The sequence below is a fragment of the Lepisma saccharinum genome, chromosome 8, assembly GCF_977018435.1.
Source record: "Lepisma saccharinum chromosome 8, izLepSacc3.1, whole genome shotgun sequence".
NCBI classification, from domain to species: Eukaryota; Metazoa; Arthropoda; class Insecta; order Zygentoma; family Lepismatidae; genus Lepisma; species Lepisma saccharinum.
In genome coordinates, this window is record NC_139236.1 from 76452775 (window position 1) to 76477297 (window position 24523).

The window sequence follows — 24523 nt, forward strand, 5'->3', positions numbered from 1 at the left end:
CATAACTTTCTATCCATGTCCCAAAATTATATGAAATACCATTTCTAATATATTTACAAGCTAACTTTTTGGGAAGTAAGTACCGGCTCGTATTTCAAACGTTTTCGCAATAGCTGATAATGACAATATTTTAAGTATTTTAGGCCGGCCCTCGTGGCGGAGTGGTTAGCACAATCGAATTTAGATCGAATTTTTGCAAACTGAAAACAATATTGATTTAATAGGGCGCAAATAATTTCAGGGGGGGTGTACATTTTCTTTCGTTTAGATCGTTTGGTGACCAGGTCGGACCTCCTATCTACGGCTCTGAACTTGACGAGACTGTAAGAAAAGCAGGTGCTGCAAGCGAAGCGAACAATAACATTTTACGAAACATTTCTATTTGCACCTGCAGGTACTCTTGGTCTGGAAGAAAATGCAAGAAATATTTGAAAACTAATTCAATTTTGAGTATCATTTCGTCCTGCTCCTCTTAAATTCTGCTAGCCTTGCTTTTCTTAACTTCAATTTCCCTCCCCTGTGGTTGCGCCACTGAGTCAACGTGAACTCGTACAAGAAGCTCGAGTACTCGAACTCGTCCCAGTGGCGAATTTTTTCAACCTTCTCGTGTCGCAAAACTGAAGTGGCAAATTGTTCGTCGCAATTTTCATTCATATTTCGTTTATATCCTGAGTACTTTTAAAGAACGGAATTATACTGATGTTGATGCAGAAGTTGTCATTAATAGCATTAGCCTCGCTGGCGTTCCGTTTCATTTGATTTGTTCTAACTCGAATTTTGTTAAACAAAGTGATTGAACATGGTGCTGGACAATTTGTCTAGTAGTAATAATATACCTCATTCTACAAATCACTTTTAATACACTGTGTACTCAACAAAACACGCACAGATTGCCCATTAATACCTCAAGTAGTAGTTAGGCATATGAAGCCTACAAGCCAGAGACCGCTTGCCTTGTTATAATGTGTATCTGGAAATCAATACACATGTAGCACAATGTCATTTCTTGCGTAATGCTTTGAAACTTTGATAGACGTGACGCCAACCTGTGTCAATAGCCTTTTTTTCAGTACATTGCTTGGAAACATTGCCAATAGCATACAGGTGTTCGCGATAAATTGATTTATGCGCCATCAAATATTCAGAACCTTCTTATATCATGCGGACATGAAACTCTGAACTCCCGGAAGGGAAGTAGAAGAAAAGGACTTGGCTACTCTGAAGGACAAGGTCATTTGCAGTAACCTAGGACTTGTATTATGGATGGGAAATTCGAGATTCCTTCCCGTACAAAAGTCTTTCATTTCGAACTTTCCGTCAGATGACAGGTTAATCGATTGAATCGTGATAAGTGCTTAATACTAACATTTTGTATCAACTTTAAATGGAATTGGTAAGATTTGATTTTGAATTAGACATATTGTACTCATTTTTATACTAAATATTGGTTAGAGAAGATGCTAGTTTGCCTGACGTATGAGTACGGTGGTCAAACATTGACAACAGGCAAGTTTATATAGGAGAAATCTTGTGTAACAACCAGGTAGTATAACAACCCTTGAGCGGCCTGGGGGAGAGGGGGTGCTTGTTTGCCCCCCGGAAAAAAACTTGCGCCCCCACCCCGAAAAAAATCCTGTGGACATCCATGTTCACGCGTGATGCAAATTTAACCTCCCCTCAAACAGAATGATTTTAAAAACTGGAATCTTGACCAAGCCTGTACTGAATGTTAGAATTAAGTTGTTACGATTTATTTAATGAACATACCTGCCATCTGACGGAGAGTTCTAAGTAAGGCCAAAAGCCTTGAGTTTTTCCATCCACAGAAATTTGTACCCACCCCAACTGCCACTCGACGCGGAGGTAATTAATGAATCTGACACCTGTGCTGAAGCGGCGCTGAAGTCATTGTTTGAAAAGAACAGGAAGGTACGTTTCGGCGATCTCAAGGTTGCTAGCAATCAAGTTCCTGGCAGTCTTGTAGTATTAAGATTTCCTCTCTTCATGTTTAATGATCTCCCATATCCATTACCCGTTTCCTTCACAAAATGTATGTTCTTCTTGTCAACACATGCACCATGTCACATCAATCTTTTACCGTACACATGATCGCACTTAGCACTGGTGCTGAGTTTTATGCGAAAGAGAAGTTTCTTTGAGGCAAGTCGTTGAAGTTGTCGGACTACAAGAGATTTTCTATTCTGTGCAGAACTCATTGTTTTGGTTTTATAAAAGCATATTAGACTGCAAAACTTGCGATCCTTAGGTTCGAATCATGTTTACAGTTTGAACGTTTTATTTTGTCTCCTCGTGTGTTTAATCAATTCTTGATTCATCTTCACTGTCGCTGTTTTCCAAGTGAGGAAGTAAAGGAAGACAAAATAAGCAAAATACAAAGAGAAATTAAGAATTTCGATTGAGTGGTACAGTTCATGTATGTATCCAGATCGGCGTTTGAGTTGTCGCAGTCGATATCATATCAGAGTAACTTTAAGGAAAAATGCTTTCTGGAAATCTGTTCATTCCCATCATAAATGTGAGTAGTCGAAGGCTAGGAATTGAAAATACGATAAACCCGTTTCTATTGCAAGGTAATTCTGACTTACCATCTATGGTCGCGCAAACTGGTGGTCACGTTCAAAAAGTTTAACTTCGTCTGCCAATAGTACGGAGGGAAAACTCCCCTATTATTTCTCTTAAGATTAGGAGATGGTAGATATTAGAATAAAACATTATCGAATATTATGGATTATTAATATAGTAATCATATTTACGTACGTCCATGTTTTAACAAATTTTTGACAGCTTTCCAATGATGTTTTGGTCTGCAAGAATCTGAAACTTGAAGACATTTATACTGTAAAATTTTTTCACAAGTGAACATTTACCTCATGCTTTTTCATTCCTCTAGAGCGCTCTGTGAGTTTATTCTGCGTGAGATTATTTTCATATAAGATATTGCGCCTGTTGCTTGAAGAGCCAATCCTTGGGAAAATCGATATATGATACGCCCAAATCTTAAAAGTCTGTCAAAGTTTGCCCACTTTACGCTCAGATACGTTAATTGGAAGTGAACCTACAGTTTAATGTCACAGATTCAGACCAGTGTGTAATGAGTCTCAACCGGAGATCGAACCCGGGATCCCTTGGTTTACAATGCAACATCGTATTACGCCACCGTGGAGGCCCTTTGAGAGTTTGTAAACAGCATTACGGCTTAGGGGATTTCTATAAAGAAAATAAACTGCTTTTAAGTTCACGTATTACCTGCTGTTTTCCGTACAAAAACAACGCAGAAAAATACTTCCTGCTGTAAATGGAATCTTTGTCCTCTCATTTTCTTATCCTTCTTGGGGCTTGGTTTTCTCACACTTTAACGTCTTTATCACTTCTTATTTTCTAGAAGCCTCCTCTACCCTCGTCAAATTGAGGCATTATTCAAGGTCAAATCTGATCTAAAACGAACGAAAAAAGGAAATGCACCAAAAACAGAAATGAAGAAGAACAACAGTTTCCAATATATTTTTTGACGTTAAATCTGGTATACCACTGTGTTGTATTTTAGGGTATTCATCTGTACAGATATGAAAGTACAGTGGATTAACCTGAGTAGTTTCCTTTCCTGGCAGTTAACTTGCTTCCTACTCTCGCTGTACATATTGGTCAATGTTGCCAAATAGGTTTATTAAAAATAGCTACATTTAACAATGGTACCACGGTCGAGCCTATTGCTTAGAAAAACGAAAACGAGACTAGACTGCGAAACTACAAGACAAGACCGACAACGAGACAAACCAAAACTTGTTGTCCGAGACCACAAACAAAAAAAACTGCGCTATATTAAAAAACGTACCATTCTCGGTACAATTCTTTACTTTCAACCACAAACCTAACGTTTGCAAATTGTCAGACTGTCACGTGGGAGACCTGTGTTTGATTCACGGGGTGGGTGATCCAAGGTAAAAATTTTTCCTGTCTTGTCCCAGCATCAATGCGTACCTGGGGAGTAAAGGCGGCCGGAGCATGGTGCTGATCACATCACCTCCAAAATGGCCTAGATCGAGAATGTGTGAGCATTCGTGTGTTTTACAACGAAAGCTTGAAAAATTAAAACAAAATTGCCAACGAAACAGACTAAAACTTCTCCACAAGCATAATTAAAACTCCACCCCTTACAAACACAAAAATAATTACTTGCACATTGTATGAGATTTTAATGTGTAAATGCTGAAGTACACTATCTGATTCGCAAATTTTCATATGACGTAAGCTGTCACAAAGTTGAAAAGAATGATTGTGCTGGAGTACTTTTTTCATATTTTTACAAATTAAGACTTTCCAAGGTTAAGAAACACGTAGCAAATTAATTGCATAAGCTCCACCTCAAATATTAATTTCTCTTTAATGATGTACAACAGTGCTGCTTTATGAGACATTACGGATCATAAATTGTTTAGATTTTGCTATATTTATAGAACTGAGAAGGAAACATTTATACTGGACTTGTACGAGGAAGATCTACTTCTTTTTTGCTCATCAGGATGTTATTTGTACCGCTGTTGGCAAGTATGTCAAAAGGACAGTAAAGCTGCTATTGGGCGCGAAATGCACAGTAGCTCGTTATTTTCCAGAACGAAGTAACAAGAGCTATAAGAAAAGTCACATGCTTCATTAAGTTTTCTTCTTCCGGTGGCCTTGAACTTTACTGTGCGATTTCGAGGTTGCACGTCTCGGCCTACATCGCCACGTTCTTGTTTTATCGATATGCAGTGGAAAGTAAAGAGCCATTTGCGGTGAAATATTACGTTAACTTCCGCTGTTAAAAGGCCTGAAACTAATGCGATGTTCCTTCGAGATTGGATTTTACACTGAAGCCATCATACAATGTGAAAGGATATAAAATCTTGTAGTTTCCTATTACAATTTAGGTAAACCATGTACAACACTCAATTCAAACGAAAAAATGTTGGTTTACCCGAAGCTCACATATCGACAACTCGTTGGTTAGATATTTTTAAACGAACTAACTATATTATGCCGTAATATATGATCATTTAATAGTGTATTCAGTACAGTATTTTCAGTATTTATGAGTTCCCAGTTAGATGAGCCATTAGAACTAACTAATATTCCGTAAAATTGGCATCATTTAAGCTTTTGAGTCCAAAAACTCATATTTGTATTCTTTAGTTATTTTTAATATACAGATCGGCCGCAATAATGTCAAATGCTACTTTGAAATTGACTCTCATTATAGTTCCATCAATATAAAATATCTTATTATGCTAGAACTTTATACTTTGGTGTACTCGATCCTTGGTACGATCAACGGTGGAACTTCAAATGCATTGTGAGGATAATTGAGGAGCATCATCCAATAGGAAGCCCCTTGACATGCATTTTCCCTCACGGGATTGTTATAACATGGATAACATGGAGATAGTTCAGTTTTATATAGTGTTGCCCACGAGACAGGACTTTGGCCTGTCTCGTCTCGTGGGGTCTTGTGGAAATGCTGTCTCGTCTCGAAAATATTCGTTTGTCTTATGACACATGGTCAATCTCGTCTCGTCTCGAATTTTTAAAAGCCTGTCCCGTCTCGTCCCGTGGGCAACACTAGTTTTATAAAAATAACGAGAAATATGAATAATAGGTTGTCGCTATTATAAATAATATGAAGGTCTTGCTATACTGTCCGTCAATCACCATCAGTAAAAGTAACAAAAAAAAAAGTTCAGTCACTATTGTAAATAATATGAAAGCCTTGCTACCCTGATTATAAATTTCAAGGTTGAGTACAAGAATAGATGACATTTTTTAATTATATAGATTTTTATTTTATGTGCGTAGTAACGACAAATCCAGGTCAAAATGCATGACTTCCAGTTACAATTACAGCCTTATTCTTTCATACCGGGAAATAATTAAATTAATTATTAATGAAGTCTGTCAAGAAGATGATGAGAATAAATTTGTGAACTTCGCTCGGTATTGGTATTTATAGATGTAGCTTTCAATAAATCTCGTTGCTATTCCGGGGTCCCGGGTTCGATACAGCCCCCCCCCGCAGATGGAGAGATAGTGACTTCCCTTAGTTTTGCATTCACGAGTATTCAATTACACGACGTTCTAAAAACATCAGGTAGGAAGTTGGCAGACTTATAATCTCAGATTCATCACTCTATATATCTTTCTCAATCAATGTCGAGACAAGTAGTTGATCGGTGTCATCAGAAGAGCTTCCTTAATTTCTTGGTAGAAAGGTCCAGGCCAAGTTAAGTGTTCCTCTTCATTGATAATTCAGGAAGTGATGATGTGTTTTCCTCCTTCCGTATTTTTATGAGACTCCACTCGAGCAAAACCGTGTCACTTTTTTCAACTCCTTCATTTCACGTTTCATTGAACATTTTGAATATTGCTAGAACATTCTTTCTGGACAAGAAACTGGCGCGATAACCTGCAAGATAGATGCCTAATCATGCTTGTTCGGTAGAGATAATACTGAAGGTGGAATACAAGAATAGTGGTGAATCAACTGAGAGTTTTCATGTTCGGGAATTTTCGTGTGACACAATGGTGCCAGACAAATTTGCACAAAACCATGTTTCACGTTTTACAAGAATAATTTAACCTAATCCATGAGGAAAATTTGATCAAACTGTTGGAAAAGAAGCACACTGATGTTGCAAAGCAACAATGTAAAATTGTACCATGAAGAAACACAAGTGCATTTTGAGAATGCTTTCACCTTTTCAACACCACCAAAATCTGCATTTTCCCCAATTTGTCGGGTATACCACGCATCACAAGGCTACCACTCAGTATATGTACACGTTTTGCTTCCATTTATTCTTTGAATCCAAGCTCTTTATTCAATAACATCATTACTTAACACACTGTATATATTTAAAGTATTTTCGTTACTTTTGGGTCACCCTGTTTCTGACACATGGTCATGGACATTTGTGGTTTTTTCCGGGAGACTCGTTACCAAGACGCAAACAAAGTTGCATTATCAGGCAAACCTGCCCCAGCGAACTTATCCTCGTCTTTTGTTACGACTTTTGATGTCTTTGTCGTGGAATGACGTAATGCGGTTCTCTTGTAGCTGGATATCGGACGGAAGCAACGACCGACACCCTCCTGGTAGTTGGCGTGACTTTTGTGCCACTTTACGGAGAGTTTGTGTTGCTGGCTTCCGTCATTTTAGAGAAATGTTGAGATTTAGAACGTTTCAACCTTGCCTGAGGCTTCGGCACCTCAGTTGAAGTGTTCCTTCACCTCCACAGTCATGGTAGTTTCCTTTCACATCATTTTTAAAACGCATGGCCTTTTTTTTTTTTTTTAGATTACAATAAAATGCAATGTTTCGGAGAATGGTGAAGGATCACATTAGGCCCTGGCAACTGTGAAATAATCTGAATATTCTTGAATAGCCTACATGAAAGATTTTCGAGTAAGGTACGTAAGGTTAGAAAATAACTTTTCTAGACAGTTGTTTTAAACGTTTTATTTTTTTAAAACCTGGTTTTTGTTATTGATTAAAGTGGTACTGTTTAAATGTTTAGAACATAGATGTCTCTTTAAATAACACAAATTTTGCCAACTTAGTTTCTACATAAACTCAATTTGTTCGATGTAAAGCCAAAATGGACGGCCCTCACGTGACCAACAAAGCACATTTTTCTACTCGTTAGGCGCTGCATGTACTTTAGTAATTACTGCTGTCCAATTACATACTCTATATGGTTTCTAGTCATTGCTCTTTATTTATTGGAAACAGAAATGCACCGTATTCTACGGGTGGCCCTTCGCCATATCTGCCTCGACAGAGTGCAACAACCGAATAACACACCACCAGCCACCACTCAAATACGCATCTCCATATTCTACGGGTCGTTCAAACAAGATATGCGTCTTCTGTATTTCCGGTCTGTACAATGTCGTGCATAAATATTATCAGACACATTGCCCATTGCTATTTTAATTTGCCTATTGTGCACAATGCAAGATTCACAAAATGAAATGAATATCTAACAAAGCAGTGACAACTTTACCAGAAACAGTAGAATGTCAATGCTTAAAAACACAGAAAGTAAAAGAAAATATAGTGATGGTCAATTTGCATGATAATATTTACATATCAGACTTTTACCTTTTTCGTTTGAAACATTCCGTCAGATGGGACGCTTAAGCAAGTCATTATGCCATTAATACCAGTAGCGGCTCGTGCTTTGGAACATTGGTGTCTGCACTGATAAATTAGGGGGGGGGGCAGAAAGGTTTTGGTCGGGATGTTGGGATTCCAAACTTTTCGGGACGGAGATGTTTGACATTTTCCAACACTGTGGAAATCTCGAATTCTACATGCCATTGTCCCTTAATTAATTTTTTTTTTTTGCATTTCTGTAATAAAAACAGAAGTTTTACACTTACATGATGACAATCAAAGGATGAATCGGACAAACATCTTTTGTGTCATTGAAAAAAAAAATGTTTTTATAGAAGACTTCTCGTTTCTACATTGCACAAGAATGGGTCGATTAAATGTTTTTGAAAGGTCACATAATAGAGCTCAAGTAAATATTCAATCAAGTTAAATTATTAGTTCCATAAACAAGCAGTTAATTTTCTTGTATAACTAGACATCTAAAGTAATAAGTTTTCGAAATGTATTAATAGACAAAAAAGCGGAACAGCGAATGATCGGGAAAAGGATTTATTATTATTCCATTTTTTCTTGTTATTTATCTGCTTCAAAAAGAGAGCAGATTCCCTTGGAAAATTCGTTCACTGAGCAAAGATACGATTGAATTGGGGTCTTGTATGGCAACCTAGGTGGACACCAAACAGAACAACACAAGGCGTCAAGGTCTAATACCTGGCATGAGTTACTCACGTAGCCTGCTAACGGTTCATTTCGGTTTTTGTGTCCCAACTCGAGATTCAGTCCAGTTCTAGGCCAAACGCAATTAGGCTTATAGTGTATGTTGTGTTGTTCTGTGTCTGCAAATTGACACGTTGTGCCGTGCATCTTTTTTTAACAGTGTCTTATTCTCAAGTGGAATGTTAGGAATGGCGTAGTGATAGCGTCGTCGCCTTGTAATCAAGGGGTCCCGGGTTCGATATCCGGTGGAACCACATAGTGGTTTGGATCCCACTTTAAAAAGTATGTTTGGTCTCGATTCTGTGCATCAAGTGGACTTAAAAACAAAACTCAATCAAACTTAAGCAGTCTTTCAATTCTTGAAGCTCTCTCTGCGTAAAATAAGGAGAATAAATATGATGGACAATTTGCTTGGTAATGCATCCAACACTACGGGTAACTGTAACTGAGTTACTTTTATGAATAACTGAAACTGGTTTACTTTTTGAACAAAGTAACTGTAATTTTAACCCAGTTACTTTTAAAAAGTAACTTTTCAAACACTGAACTACAATTTCCGAGCGTCTTTATCGCACGGTGCCGAGTACAGGGAAGTTTAATTCTTGCCAGTGGTAATCAGCCAGCGATCATGAAACTGGCCAGGTACTTGCTTGTAGGAAGTGCAGATACGCCTCTGCATTTTCACACTTGGATCGAGACGCACTCAAAAAGATACACAGGAACGATACCAACCATTTTGAGAAGCAAATGCAGCGTGATCGTCTCATTGAGTTAACTCTTGGTTTCTTACGCGGCACTAATTATGGCTAGCGGTATCCCCATCGTCTTTCCTTGTTTTTCTGATTTCGTGTGTTCCAAAGAGCCGTTACTTTATTGTTAAAGCCAGGAGCTTGTTAAAAGCCATTGGAAGTGTGCACAACTATTCAAAACGTGTACTTGTTTTTTTTTCTTATCGTCTATTCTTGCCTGAATTTCGAACTGCTCGCAATATCCGTTATAATAGTGGCGTGTTAGCTTCCCGATAGTAGCCTGTGCTTTGAAATGGGGGCAAAAGTCTGCACATCATTGTGTTAATTCTTCTGTGCCACCAGAAGATGAATAGAAACTGTTTAGCCTGTTCTGATCTCTGACCTGTCTTGTTCACTCAGCTAAATATTAGCGACACTTGTAATTTTAGAACCACAAGAAGCCCCCCCCCCCCCCCCCCCAAAGTGTGAAGAACTAGGAGAGAGGTACAGAGCTTTAAATTCTTCGGTAGTAGGATAGGAACGAGAGGAGATAGAGACAGCAATAAATAAAACAAACACGAACTTTTATAGAACAGTTAAGGATCTGACAGTGTCAGTGAAGTGTAAGAAAGTCACGAATAAATTCTATTATGTGCAACGACTATAGAGGTCGGTTGTCATTTGTTGAGGCAAATGGAACATGAAGGCATGCCTTACTATTTCCGCTGGTGCTCTGTGTCATTCAGTGAGAGAACTTCACGTATTGTCCTTACGGCTCATGGTCACAACTTCCACATGAAATATGCTTCTGCGGGAAACCGCTTCGGCTACTCTAAAACTTCTACCTCATTGATTGTCACAATAAAACCAAGGTTATTAGAAATATATAAATAAAACCACGTAGGTCATAATCGTGGACAATGAGGAATAAATATGGGAAAAACTGGATGCAATGGAGATTAGATTTCTTAGTACTAGAATCTCAGGGAAGACAGTCGACTTGAAACAAACTGTGAGCTTGACTTTCTAAACGTACGTCTTGTCAATGAAGTTATTTTAAATTTTTGTTTGCTTTACGGCAACAAAAATGTTGACAAAGTGTTCAAAACTAACAAACAGGGTATATCATGTTATTTTATGTGTTTGCTAGCAACAATTGTTCTTCCGTAAGTGAAACTTTCCATTGGGCTGCTTAGGTTCAAATGTTTTTGTCAGAATTTTATTTTCAAATATCAATTGATATTGCTCTTAGTACATGCTATATAGTACCATGTTTCACATCTATACAACAGGTAAAATTACTGTTTGTGTATTTGAACGTTTAGCTTTTAATTATTATTATCGTATCCCCTTGCTTTATTGCAGAGAAAAACCGATGAAAGTAATTTGCCAGGGTCAGATAAGGGTCTGACTTTCGTCTCTCTTTCCATTTCAGGCAGCTGCGGGGGAGGGGGGTCATCCAGAATTCTCCATTTGGGGGAAGGGAGGTGTAAGCATAAACATAGAGCCAAAATAAACTATACCTCGAACCTTTGTGAAACATTCTAGTTGACGTTGAGAAAATTTTGGGGGGTGTTAGGTTGTGTGGATAAATCAATGGACAGCTGGATTAATTTTCGTATTTGTGTTAGATTTTTCTTTCTTTCCTTGCTATCTTTTCAAATGTGATTGTGGCATGTGCTTGATTCTTTTTGAAGTGGGTTGATTGCCTAAATCCACCCTACCCTTGGAACTTGAACGTAACGTTGAAAACAGGTGGGCTTATTTCCCATTCAACTCACTGCAGGGCTTGATGTTGAGGGGAGTCGCTTAAAAAAAAACAAAAAAAACAACAAAAAAAACACTTCACCAGAAGTTGGTGCTCCCGTTGCAAGGTTTTCGTGACTAGCGTCTGGTGCCGCTTTGGCCGGAAGAGGGGGAAAGCCAGGTGGTAGATGGCGTCATATACTCAGGCTTCCAGTATGATCGGCAAATTGTGAAGGTGCAAGAGATTGGTTCAACAAATTTTGAGGAATCATATTTGCCTGTTATCAAATGTTTTTCGGAGAAGAATTGGGTTAAAAACAAAGCCAGTGGTAGTTTCAGAAACTTAATCTTGGCCATAATTTTTGCGAGTGCACTTTATTACATTACAGCAGTACAACGTGTATTACCTTTGATCATGAAGAAATTGAAATAATTTATTACAACTATTTTCATAAATCTACTCCACGGCCTGTGTTTTGTATTTTTCTTTGTAAACCAAGTCCATTTTTTTAAAAAAATAACTATTAAATTAAGGTATATTATGTGTGTATGGGGGGGGGGGTAATTAAGCTATATAAAATTTATAAATATCATACAAATACTACATTTTTCTGTATCTTTTAAAACATCTCTTGAAGTGTTAATTGACTAATACTGAAATAATCCCTTACACACTCCATACTACTTTATACATACAGATATTTACGCGCACACAAAAAATGCACAATATTCAATCGCAGTGCCTACAGTATATTCCACCCCCGGCCGAAGCAGTACAACTCTCCTTCCTTCCCTAAACTTGAGAGCTGTTGACCTTTGACGCAGATGCGGAGGGAATTTGCATGATGACATCAAAGTTACAGATATCTGTCTAAACGGGAGGTTGCAACAGGGACAGTGAAGGTACAGATAAAGAAGCTCCCCTAAGAAAGAACTTTCTGAAGTCTAAAGAATATTCTAAATACTTGCAGCTACTTCTGCTCATAAACAAAACGGGCGAATGTCGTAGATGCTTTCATATTCTGTGGAATATCTTTATAAAGTTGTGAGCTGTCTACATTTCCACTCTTCACTGCAAACAAATTATGCAAAATAGTTTACCTAATGTCAATGGGGGCTGTTGGCAGTGCCAGGGGGGCTGAGCCCCTCCTGGCTACGGGCCTGTTTCCGGCTTATTGTGATATCGATGAAGGAACACCCGCAAAGGAATGTTCAGTATGAGACTCGAATACGGCACACTCATTCGGGAAATGATAAATAATACGGCTACAATTTTGTAGTTACAATTCGTCGTACGAGAACCAGAGGAACGTAACTCCAAAAATGCTGTTTTCTGTTTTGTTTAAATAATTTGGAGTCAGATCGACGTATGTCCACTTCTTATACTTAGCAGTAAGTTCCAGTCACGTATCTCCAATTTACTGACTGTGTTTAAGAGTCAGACATATTCCTAAGAATACCTTATATCCTCTCTCCTGTAAATTTAATAAATAGGTGTTACGTTCCCCTGGTTCTCATGCGACGAATTGTGAGAAAAGTATTCTTTTGCTGAAAGTTTGAGTTGCTCTGGTTACTCAGTTCACTTCTAAAACCGCCCTGAACAGGTCACTACAGGGTGTTTCATAATTCCCTCCTGGATTTCGGTTGCTCAGAGGCCAACTCACCCACGGGGATGAGAGCTTGTCAGCGAAGAGAGAAATTACAAGTTTTAAACCCACCTTACAAATGTTCGATATGTCCCTCCCTTGCTTACTCGACAGACGTAAAACGAACAGGCAGGCCGGGGTCACCTCCTAAGGCTGTGGACCAAATACGAGCAAGATTATAGAATTGACGTCTGTCACCAAGGAAGGACATATCGAAATCGAACATTTTTAAGGTGGGTTAAAAAACTTGTAATTTCTCTCTTCGCTTCGCTGACAGGCTCTCATCCCCGTGGGTGAGATGGCCTCTGAGCAACAGACTTCCGAAATCCAGGAGAGGATTATGAAACAACCTGTAATAAAGGACCAATATTTAATTTATATTTATTTCGTACGTGGTGAAAGTTAAACACGGTAGATTAGTTTGCAATTATTGAGATGAAGCTTTCTTCCAGCGTTTTTGACCGACAAATTTTGTCAGTAGAGGATATAACTTTTTAGTAGTCATGCTATATTTCTCTTCCTTTACACATATCTGATGTAAAACGTGTAAATGTCGGATAAATCTGCAACAAGAACCTACATCGAGTAATTTACAATAGAAAGAACGCGTTGAAACAATTGCAGATGTTCATGCCCTTATCGTGGAGAAGTAGTAAATCCATTACAAAGGTTTCCTTTATATTTGTAATGTCGTTAGCACGTTCTAACTGCTCGTTATTTTCGGATAACAAACCATTCATCACAGTAATAGTACGAGTAGTAGGCAGAACAACGAGATAACCCGTCTGAACAGTTTTGGTTGTGAAATGTGCCCTTTTGATGTGCTGTGTGTGGATTTATCTGAACATTATTGCTGCGAGATATCGATTCTGTTTCGATTTATGCTACCACCAGATACACAAGCTTGTTAATGTTAGTACTTAGAGGCTACTTTGCCTTGCATGTGGCCATTATTAAGCATAATTATTGGCGATTTGAGCACACAAACTTCTCAAAGTACACATGCTTTGCTTTATAGATGCAATCAAAGAACATAGAAATCTCTAGAGTTGCCGAATTGGTTTTGCGGCTGAAGCAAATTGAATGCGTGGTTTTGCCTAACTATTAATGATGAAGGGGACTGTTCAATGATATAGAGTTCTCCAGAGTTGATCTTCCACCTGAAGCCAATTGTAAACGTGAGGTGATTGATTGATTGATTGAAATTATTTTACTTCTCTTTTCTGCCACTTTGGCTAATCGAGATGAGGATGAAGCTGATGAGATTGATGAAGGGACAATCACAAATATCTAAGGCCAGCATACAACACGAGCCCCACGGAGGATTATACTGGCCGTGAATCCAGACGCCAGAGCCTCGCTAGTCTCCAAAATGCAGTCCAGGGTGTACGAGGTGTGGCAATAAACAAACCGGACTGATTTTTTTCTCAATTCACGTCGATGACGAAGAGAAGGCAGGACATTGACTTGGGTACTCTCCTCTACCCGCACACAAAGTTTCACGCACGCGTGGCGGTTAGTCTGGCTGTGACCATTGTTAGAAGAGGATCGTGTGCGCGAGCTCCGTCGGAATCATGCTAAGTGCTAAAGTGGAACAACGTGTTAATGTCACAAAACTTGGTAAATCCGCCGCGGAAACTTCCAATTACTTGAAAGAAATTTGTGGGGATCAGTGTTTATTTCGCACACGAGTTTTCGAGTAGTTTAAGAAGTTTAAAGAGGGTAGAGAAGGCGTCGGGGACGATCCACGATCAGGCCGCCCTTGCTCTTTGAATACTCAAGTCAGTATCGAAAACGTCGCTAAAATTGGTCGTTGATTGGGTGCCTGAAGGTCAGACTGTCAATCACTTGTATTTAAAGAATCTTTTGGGGGAGATCAGACATGTAAAAGATTGACTCATGGATTCTTCATCAGGACAGCGTGGCAATTCACAAGGCGCTATCTGTGAAGACGTTATTACTAAAAACACAACGTTCCAGTGTTGGAATATCCACTACTCGCCGGACCTAGCCCCGTGCGACTTTTTTCTCTTCACAAAAGTCAAGCCTGCGCTCAAAGGAACCAGGTTCGAGTCCGTGGATGCGGTGAAAGCAAAAGCGACGCAACTCTTAAACAGCATAACACAAGATGACTGCAACACTGCTTCCAACAGTGGAACATTCGCATGGAGCTGTGTAGGAATCGGGAAGGGGGACTACATTGAAGGGGACAACATTTCAATTGTCTGACTTTTTTCATTAAAGGGTTGGAGCATGAGTCCGGTTCCTCTATTGCCACACCTCGTATTACGTGAAATTCTATGTAACTCACTAGTTCGTGATTTCGGTGACAGAGTGCGTTTACTTTCTGGAGCAAGACCATCTTGGAGGTTGGAGTCCTGTCGTGTCCCTTCATCAATTTCATCATTCATCTTCATCGTCGCAATTAGCCAAATGTTCAGTGTAGTTAACTTTTTTCTTCAGAGCGTGCCTTTCGGCTATCCCTCAGAATGAGACATTCATCTGTTAAATTATGCCATCTATTTTTATTTCTTTATATTTTGTTTTAATTCTATAATTGGTGGTTTCAGAGGCATTATGCGATGTAACGGGAACTATCTTAATAAATATAGTCAAGAAGGCTTTGACGAACAGGTGGTGTGGTAAGCAACCTATTGGGAAGTCAACTTTGAGATGGAATTAGCAAGAAGAATGACCAGGTTTCAACTGATCTTAACCAGGATATGCTGCTGTATCAATATTGTCAATATGCTGTACTTTTAGGCTTATGTCTGCTAGAGATTAGTTGATTTCGTCCATAATTACATCTGCTAAATACTAACGGAAATAATTTTTGTTTCAGTGAGTAGAGTCCCATCTCTTCAATAATGGTGGAAAATGCAGTTGGCTAGTTAACGACCCAATATATTAGTAAGTGCATACTTTAAGAAAATATTGAAAATTTAGTTTACTTTTCCAGAATGATGAAATCTTTATCGCATTAAGCTAGTATTTGATATAATATCTTATATCTTTGAGAGTATTAAGTTTTATGTATGTGTCGTTTTTAATACGTGAGAAATTGGAAGACCACGTGGTTTCTGTTGTTGCTCTAGCATACAGATAAATTTATAGGTCGTGAAAAACTATTGCATTATGCCAGTATTTATAAAGTATTTCAGTCCACAACATTTCATATTTTTATCCCAAGTAGTTTTCGAGAAAGGAAAGGCATGAACAAAACACATTTCAATATCGAAAAACAATCGTATGTACTGTGCCAAAAAACATTCAAGTAACTTTATGCATCGTTTCTTTTTAAAAAAATCACCCACTGAGATTTAAACCGATTTAAACCAAATGTCTGTTTAAATTCATGTCCCTCGTATTCGTTAAATACGTTCAATTATCTTACGCTAAGTCATAATCGAAAAAAATGCACTCGAGAAGAATATTTTGGTGTAAGTTTATAACATGGTCGAATCACGTCACACGAAAATTTTCGAGCACCAATGACAATATTGAATATCTGCAGAAGAAAATTTTAAGCTCTGATTATTCGGATCAAAACTGTACAGACATCCAAGTACCAGACAGAAATAATATATTTGTTTAATTGTTCATTTTGTTTCTGAGAACGAAGCCTCAAACACGGAGATATTCATGACATGTTTTATAAAAATAACAACAACTTGATGTATGCTAAACATGTAGTTGACATCGTGACGCATGAAAACAATTTTATTAGGTTGCCTCCTCACTTGACGGCTGATGTTAGCTGTACTTTGCCCAGAATTTTCCACGAGGGGAATGACCATAAATTCGGAATTTCCTTTAAAGATTAGGGGGAGGGTTTTGTGTATGTGGACAAATTAACGGAATGTTAGGTTCTACCCCACTATTTCTTTAATATCATAACTCGTGCAAAACAATAATAAATAGCAATCTATTATTTTTTGTTTCTCATTTCTAAATTAACTTTGAAAGATCTAGATAGTTACTTTTAAATTTATGTTTATAGTATATTTATTGAGGTGATAGCTTGCATATCGGCGTGTTCATTTTCTCTTGACATTTATCATGTAAATAGCTCCAGTCAGCGAAATGTGGCATTAATGTTTCCTGTCTCATAGATGGCGCTGCAAGAATGTTCGTGCTGTTTAATTCCACACATAATTTCGATTGTTCTGGCTGCCATCGTAGGAAAAAAAAGCGGTCGGAATAGCAGGAGAAACAAACGAATCGTGTTTAAAAAAAATAGACCGATAATGGAGGAATTGAAAATTTATAACGCGTTGGAATTGACGTCAGTTCTCGGTTGTAAACATCAATTTAACCGTCAGACCGAAATGTTTCCGACAGCGCTCCTCGTGGCAAAGGATCATATTACTGTTATTGATGATCAGATAGCAGCTCCAAATTGCACATCGTACAGCTGTTTACTCTTGCATTGGTTGTTTTATGAATTTAACACGCATCGAAGGCAATTTAAATTGTCCATATTTGAACAAAACCTCGGAGTTTCTGCAGTTTAAACCTACCTTAGCCCAATAAATAATAAACCACTTCTTTTTATCAACTGTATTGTTATTTATCCTCAATTATCATCCTTTTCCAGAAAGTTAGGAACATTTTTTTTTCAGTCTTACAAATTTCACTTGCTGTATCAATACCTTCATAATTTACTCAGAGGGTACTGAATGGTACGTTTGCGTCTGTGACGCGTTTCTTGGGCATACGCTGTATTCTTATTGAAGATTTGCGTTTTACACCTGAGAGTGGATCCGCCGAATGAAGCGTCTGGGGAGATTTCGTGAAGCCACTTGCGGTTCACTGTCGGAGCGTGGTGCTCATCACATCACCTTCAGTAAGTCGAGAATGAGAAAATGTGAAGTCATATTTTCAGAACCCTGTGTGCTTGTACGACATTATGTATCATAAAATGCTATCAAGACCCTGGCTCATTAAAGTTTCAACACACCATTTTCTCTTCCACTGCTAGAAACACACTGAATTTTCGAATCCCGCCCACTGTCCAATATTAACTTAACGCCAATTTGACGTTTAATAATAAATTGAACACCTGTTGTTGGTCTCCCAGTTGTCAGAAAGTGTTTTCAATATTCACCATGATAACATTTGAAAATAATAAAAGGCAACTCCTTGCAAGAAGAGATTTGCTTTTGCAAATAATTATCTCTGGAGGTAAGTCACTGAAGGCAGAGTTTCGACATGCGCATGCGCTCAATTCTAAACAAGATACGTGCCTCACGACTGAAAAGATACTACGGAAGTTAGCAGCGCCGCCCAACGGATGGTTTGTTTCAACACGCCAGTCATGACTCTGGTAATAGTGCAGAACAACTCGAAAATGAATACTTAAAAAGGGTGTATACATTTAAAAGTCGCGAGTGCACTCTTACTATAAGCAAGAAAATTTCCGTCGGCAAAAGGAATTTGAGGAAATAGTAGATGGAATGTAAAATTTTGTGAAAAATGCCAATATGAGGTGGGAGAAAAAACATTCTTTTTAGCTGCACGATTTATTATCAAGCGAAATGAAACAATATTAATTCCTCTCCTCTTTCAGTGCCTATTTCGCCTCTTTTGATTCTATTTTATTTCTTCAGTACCATTTCTCTTCTTTCAGTGCTATTTACTTGCTTTTAGTGCTCTCATGTTGTCTGCTTTCCCTCCCTCTGTGCCTATTTCCCCCCCATTCGCCCTCTTTTAGTGGCCATTTTCCATCTTACGGTGTTTCTTTTTATCCAAGAAAAAGTATTTCCTTCCTTCCGTGCCTACTTTGCATGCAAGACCACAAACTAGGTTTTGTTTTAATTTCACTTCATTGATTCCAACTCAACAGCGCAAATTAAACCCCCTCTCGACAAAAAAAAGTAGAAGAAAAAAAAAGAGTGGTTCATGTCAGCCGGTGCCATTAATTGCCATTACAAGGGTAGCGTTTCACCGAAACTACGGTTTTAAATCATCTGCTAGGTATAACGATTCATGCACGCGCCTTTCAAATGCACATTTGTGATTTTTCCTTCCCCCTCTTCCCCCCTCAATTACCGCACTGATTGGCATTGATGTATTTCATCAAAAAGTTCACCATACTATTTGACGTTTCGATGATTGCGCAACCATATATTTTTTTTGTCTATCTCGTCGGTTCTTTTCCTAGATGATGAATTAATGAGTTTTCAACGTGCACGGTTGGCTATCGTCAAACGGATACGGTGAAGTGGGGGGAGGATTTGAAATGTTTGTGTAGCAATAGCAATCAATAATAGCGTTAATAATGGCGTGCAGCGTTACGGGTTGCCGAAAACATAATGAAGCTCATTAGCTAGTGTCTCGTGCTACCTTTGGGAGTTCAACGTTTCCGGTCACTGTTTGGCCTGGGACTGCTGTTAAGCACGGAAATGATCTTCGTTCTTGATTGTGGTCAGAAGTTGATGCGAGTGTATAGGTTGATTCAGTTTGAATTTATTAGTTTCATGTTTATTGTACAGGGTGATAAGGGAACCAATGTAAAAACAATTTCAGAGTAGGTAGTTCACGCAAGGGGGATGGAATGAATTAATGAAACTGAAACTACGGGTGCATCAGCACTTCGGGTATTAGCTGTAAAATACGCGCTAAATATGAACAAAACTGCCCAGAAACATTTCCCACGGAAATTGAAATAACCCATGCTAAATTCAATGTTAAGTACTTCCGTGGCAAAGAAAATGAATACTATATTCTACCTACCAGATGCGAAAAACTTGTTACCCACACACCGCAACGACCGATTAACACGCATGCCTCTCGAATCTTATGAAAAGGACCGCATTTCACGAGGCACCTTAATGTTGCAGCTATACTTTAGTTCTTGGAGCATATCCTTTGGTGTGCAACATAGCATATCGATGTCACGCTAGAGTGGCCAACGGCCAGTAGCCGCAAAGGTCTTTGGGTAATCTATTTAAAGGCAACTGGTTCACTGGTCAAATTGTCTTCCGTGTATGGGCTCTTATAATCAGAGTTGCTAATTCTGCTTGTCCGTGGCATCCAGAATTACCCTTTTATTACTGTCTAAAATTTTCCTAAAAAGTTCCTCTCATTGGGATCAGAGTTGCCAGATAGCCGTACATTTTCGACAAAAGGAGGGGAAACGAAATTGTACCTCAAAAGCTGAAATTTCGTGTCTTCCGTTAATACACTGGTGAGTTAATCGGGACTGGATATACAGCTTAACAGAAAGAGTGCTTAGGAAAAGTTTGTGTAAAGTAATGTCTAAATGTTGATAGACATCATTCGAATCAAAATTGCATGTTACATGATCCTAAGTACCATTTTGTTTCAACTTTTAATCATGCAAAACACGTCGATGACCTACATTTTCATACTTTTAATTGCACATGTTTTACAAAATTCACGTTCAAAGATTCGAAACGAGTCAAATTAAATTTTACACCAACGAGTTAGAATAGCATAGAGGTGCGGAGAACCTAACATCAGCGCCACTTGCGGAACAGAATTGATTCAGAACTCAGCAGCTGCAAACCGCTAAATGTGTTAGGCGAATGAATGTGTTGTTTTTATTTGGTTATTTTGCGCCTCTTTTCTGCTACTTTTGACTAATCGCGAAGGAACATGTGTACGAAATCAATTTAATCAATACTTTTTCATTGTTTCGTACGTAAATATTAGTTTTCAGCATACGGATGCACAAATGCAGTGACAGACTTAATTTAATGATTTATTGTACACATAACATGTAAGGATTTCTCAAAACTCGTTTGGATTTTATGCTCATTAATAATGTTACAAGTTGTGCGCTGTTTGGGGATACACCGTGTACACTTGGCTTTCAATAATGAGGACAACTTGAAAGGATGTACATGTCCTGTTCCAGTGGCATATGAATGGACTAAGAATCCTCAACACATGTACATTCCAAAACGTTTCAGTTACACGAAGCATGTCCAGTATGCGAGTGTACAAATAGCGTTCCACAATTTCACAGGGTGAGGTGAAGGGCTTTCACGGATTGTAGAAAGTTACAACTTGAAGAATTATGTCACATTGAAGTAATGTTATCGTTAAACTTATGTCTTCGTTACGAGGCAGTGTTTTGTCAGCTCTTCCAGAGATAGTGGAAAGCGTGTCAGAGGAACTCAGGTGTGATTGTTAAGTGACAATTACGTGGGTTCAACAATCACGAAGTAGAGAAAAGGGGAAAATACGACATAGGCATAAATTGTCTTGTCGCTAATCTATAAAGCCTTCTAAACATTCAAGAATGAAAGCATTGTTTTCATTATTGTGACTAAATTAGGAAATGGGATAGTTAATTCAATTCGCTTGTTGAACTACATGTTACGAACTATAGCACATTCTAAAACTATAGTTTAGAGTCTGTATTATCGAGCAACTATACGTATGCCTAGGTAAGCCAACGTCTGTGGATTTTGCAATCATAAAAATCGTGCACATTACTCATAAAGAAGTTGATAATTCTCAACAAATTACAAATATTTTCTAGAAGAGGAAATCTATCATAGGTTGTTTCCTCAAATGTGTCATGTATATGTGAAATACAGGAATTGCTACCCGTATTCTGGAATGAAAGTACGGTTACCCCTAATTTTCGACTACCAGGAATCGATGATATACACGATCTTGAAATGAAATAATCGGTACAGCATTTAAAAATATAGGGCTTTTTTAGTCAATAAAATCGTAAATATATAACATGGTCGTTTTTTTTTTATTGAGAGGAGGTAAAGTACGGGGGCGCCAGAGATCCACCTCCCCCGGGTGAAAATTTTGTCTTGAGCCTCCCGCTGATTGTCTCTTAAAATAGCCCATCTTAAGAACCATTATTTTGAAATTAGAACAAAAAGGGATATTTGGATAGTTGTATTTTTTGATTGGCTTCATTTTTTTATATGTTGAAGTAGGTCATGAGAAATTAATATTATGCAATTTTGAGACCTTGAAAAAATTTTTCCTCCCCTGTAGAAAATGTCAAAGTTCGAGGTCAGACCGCCCATTTTTCATGAAAAGTGAAACATGGGTAAGTTCTGAGTGCTGTATCTTCGGAAATCAACAACATCCCAAACTTTTATTTTGATATACTGTTAATAACGGGTGTCCCACGAACGGCGCAACTGGGAATTAAGAGTGGCGTTACTTTGTAACCGAAACCTGTACATACATAAGTCATACACCAAATGTTAGCCCTGTCCAAGTAGATATTTTTAAACATAGAAACAACAAACGGGGTGCAGTGTTGTTCATGCAGTGTTGCCAAATGGAAGTGAAAGTGTAAATTTATTTTTCCACAAAGCATGGAAAATTGCATGTCAAACATTCGTACGGAAATTTGGACGTCAATTTCCACCTTGGGTAGGTGGACTATTTCGCCATCTATAGTTCAGAGAAGAAAACAGATCGTTTTCGCTTATAGCCAATCCTGAAATGCCTCGTAAAGGCGTACCGGTCCAAATGGGTGTTTTAAACAAATTATGAGGTACAGTGGCAACACTGTTGATGTTTGAAGGCAACAAAAGGTGTGTTTAGTGATGGTCTATGACATGGAAACACTGGAAACAGGAAAAAAAGAAAATGAAAATTATGGTAAAAAAAAGTGTTACTTACCTACTCCTGGCAACTTTTTCACCATAATTTTCATTTTCTTTTTTTCCTGTTTCCAGTATTTCCATGTCATAGACCATCACTAAACACACCTTTTGTTGCCTTCAAACATCAACAGTGTTGCCACTGTACCTCATAATTTGTTTAAAACACCCATTTGGACCGGTACGCCTTTACGAGGCATTTCAGGATTGGCTATAAGCGAAAACTATCTGTTTTCTTCTCTGAACTATAGATGGCGAAATACTCCACCTACCCAAGGTGGAAATTGACGTCCAAATTTCCGTACGAATGTTTGACATGCAATTTTCCATGCTTTGTGGAAAAATAAATTTACACTTTCACTTCCATTTGGCAACACTGCATGAACAACACTGCACCCCGTTTGTTGTTTCTATGTTTAAAAATATCTACTTGGACAGGGCTAACATTTGGTGTATGACTTATGTATGTACAGGTTTCGGTTACAAAGTAACGCCACTCTTAATTCCCAGTTCCGCCGTTCGTGGGACACCCTGTATAAGACTGGTTGTTTATATACATTCAATTGTTTTGATGAGACGTTGTTGCTTTCCATTGTTATGCGGCAACAAAGAGGATCCAAAATGCAGTTTTTTCCTGTTTTCGGCCATTAATATCTTGGTTAAACAACACTACCCCAAAGATTTGTTTATTGGGAATTGAAGCTCCCTATTAGGACAACCTACCTGATATAGCACATTACTGGGATTTTGATGCTGTTAGCAGATATAACCCTTTGAATACTCAAAAATTGCGGAATCCGCATCTTTAGAATTAGACCTATCTCAAAACAGCATCAAGGTAAAAATACACTAAGTATGCCAACTTGTAGGTTAATATATGTACTAACACCAGGAAATGAAAAAAACTTTGGGGCCTCGTCCCATTTTCGACAATATTTTTTTTAAATATTAGGAAATGTAAATGTAAATTTTATCACACTTCCTCCCCTATCAGAAAGTGGAACAGACCTTTCTCATACTTTTCTTTGTTCCAAATGGAACATCCCATGTCTTGAAAAGTTGTGGGACAGTTTCGTCTTTCTTTCTTTGATAGATAACGTAGTGGTAACGTCGCATCCTTGTAATCAAGGAGTCCCGGGTATGATGCAAGGTTGAGGTACAAGTTGTTCGGATCCCACTTTAAACTGCAAGTCCCCAGACCCGATTAGCTTTCCTGTGAATAAAGTGGGCTTAAAAACAAAGCTCTATATACAGTGGCGTACCAAGGAATTTCGAAAGGGAGGAGGAACTATACATTTTTTAGTAGGCAGCCTTCTATTTGCCATCTTTTCCTGCCTTTGACATTCTTTTTACTGGGCCAAAGGGGGGTTATTATCCGCAACCCCCCCTCAACATTTATGCACGCCACTGTCTATATTGCAATAAGAGTATGTTTGTAAACGATTCTGTATTATTGTACGAAATGAAACATAACTTTCTTGTTATACATAACTTGAGATTCCCAGAATAAATCAATTTCAATTCAGGTAGGCCTAAGAGCGCACCTTCGTGATGGAGTTACCACAGCACGCCACGACGCCAAGGGTCCCGGGTTCTGGTCTTGGGATGATTGATTGTTCTTTGTGAGTGTCACTTCATCGATTTCATAATATCATCGCTCACCCTCTTTGCCATGATTAGTAAAAAGTGACAGAAAGGCGACGTAAATAACCCAACATCAGGCAATCAATCTGAAGAAGGTTTAGGATATTTCCATCATCTTTAATATTGTTACTGCAAATAACCAACGTGCTTTTTTTATCATCATGGCAATTCTTTTAAAGAAATTTTGAAACATCAGACACAAATTTATATTTTCGGGTGCTTCACCTTTCAAGCATAATGCGGTATTCCAGATTTGCTTGG

At 38.3% G+C, this 24523-nt stretch overlaps 1 protein-coding gene across 2 annotated transcripts in view; it reads left to right on the forward strand.

Annotated features, from left to right (window-relative positions):
* LOC145991161 (uncharacterized) overlaps positions 1-24523 on the forward strand; it is a 275164-nt gene that overhangs the window by 27028 nt on the left and 223613 nt on the right. The window contains exon 2 of one of the 2 annotated variants that reach the window (XM_083126990.1): positions 15850-15917. The exons of the other annotated variant lie outside the window; for it this stretch is intronic. The gene's annotated coding sequence lies outside the window, so the exon portion shown is untranslated. The remainder of the gene's footprint in view (positions 1-15849; positions 15918-24523) is intronic. 2 annotated transcript variants of the gene reach the window in all.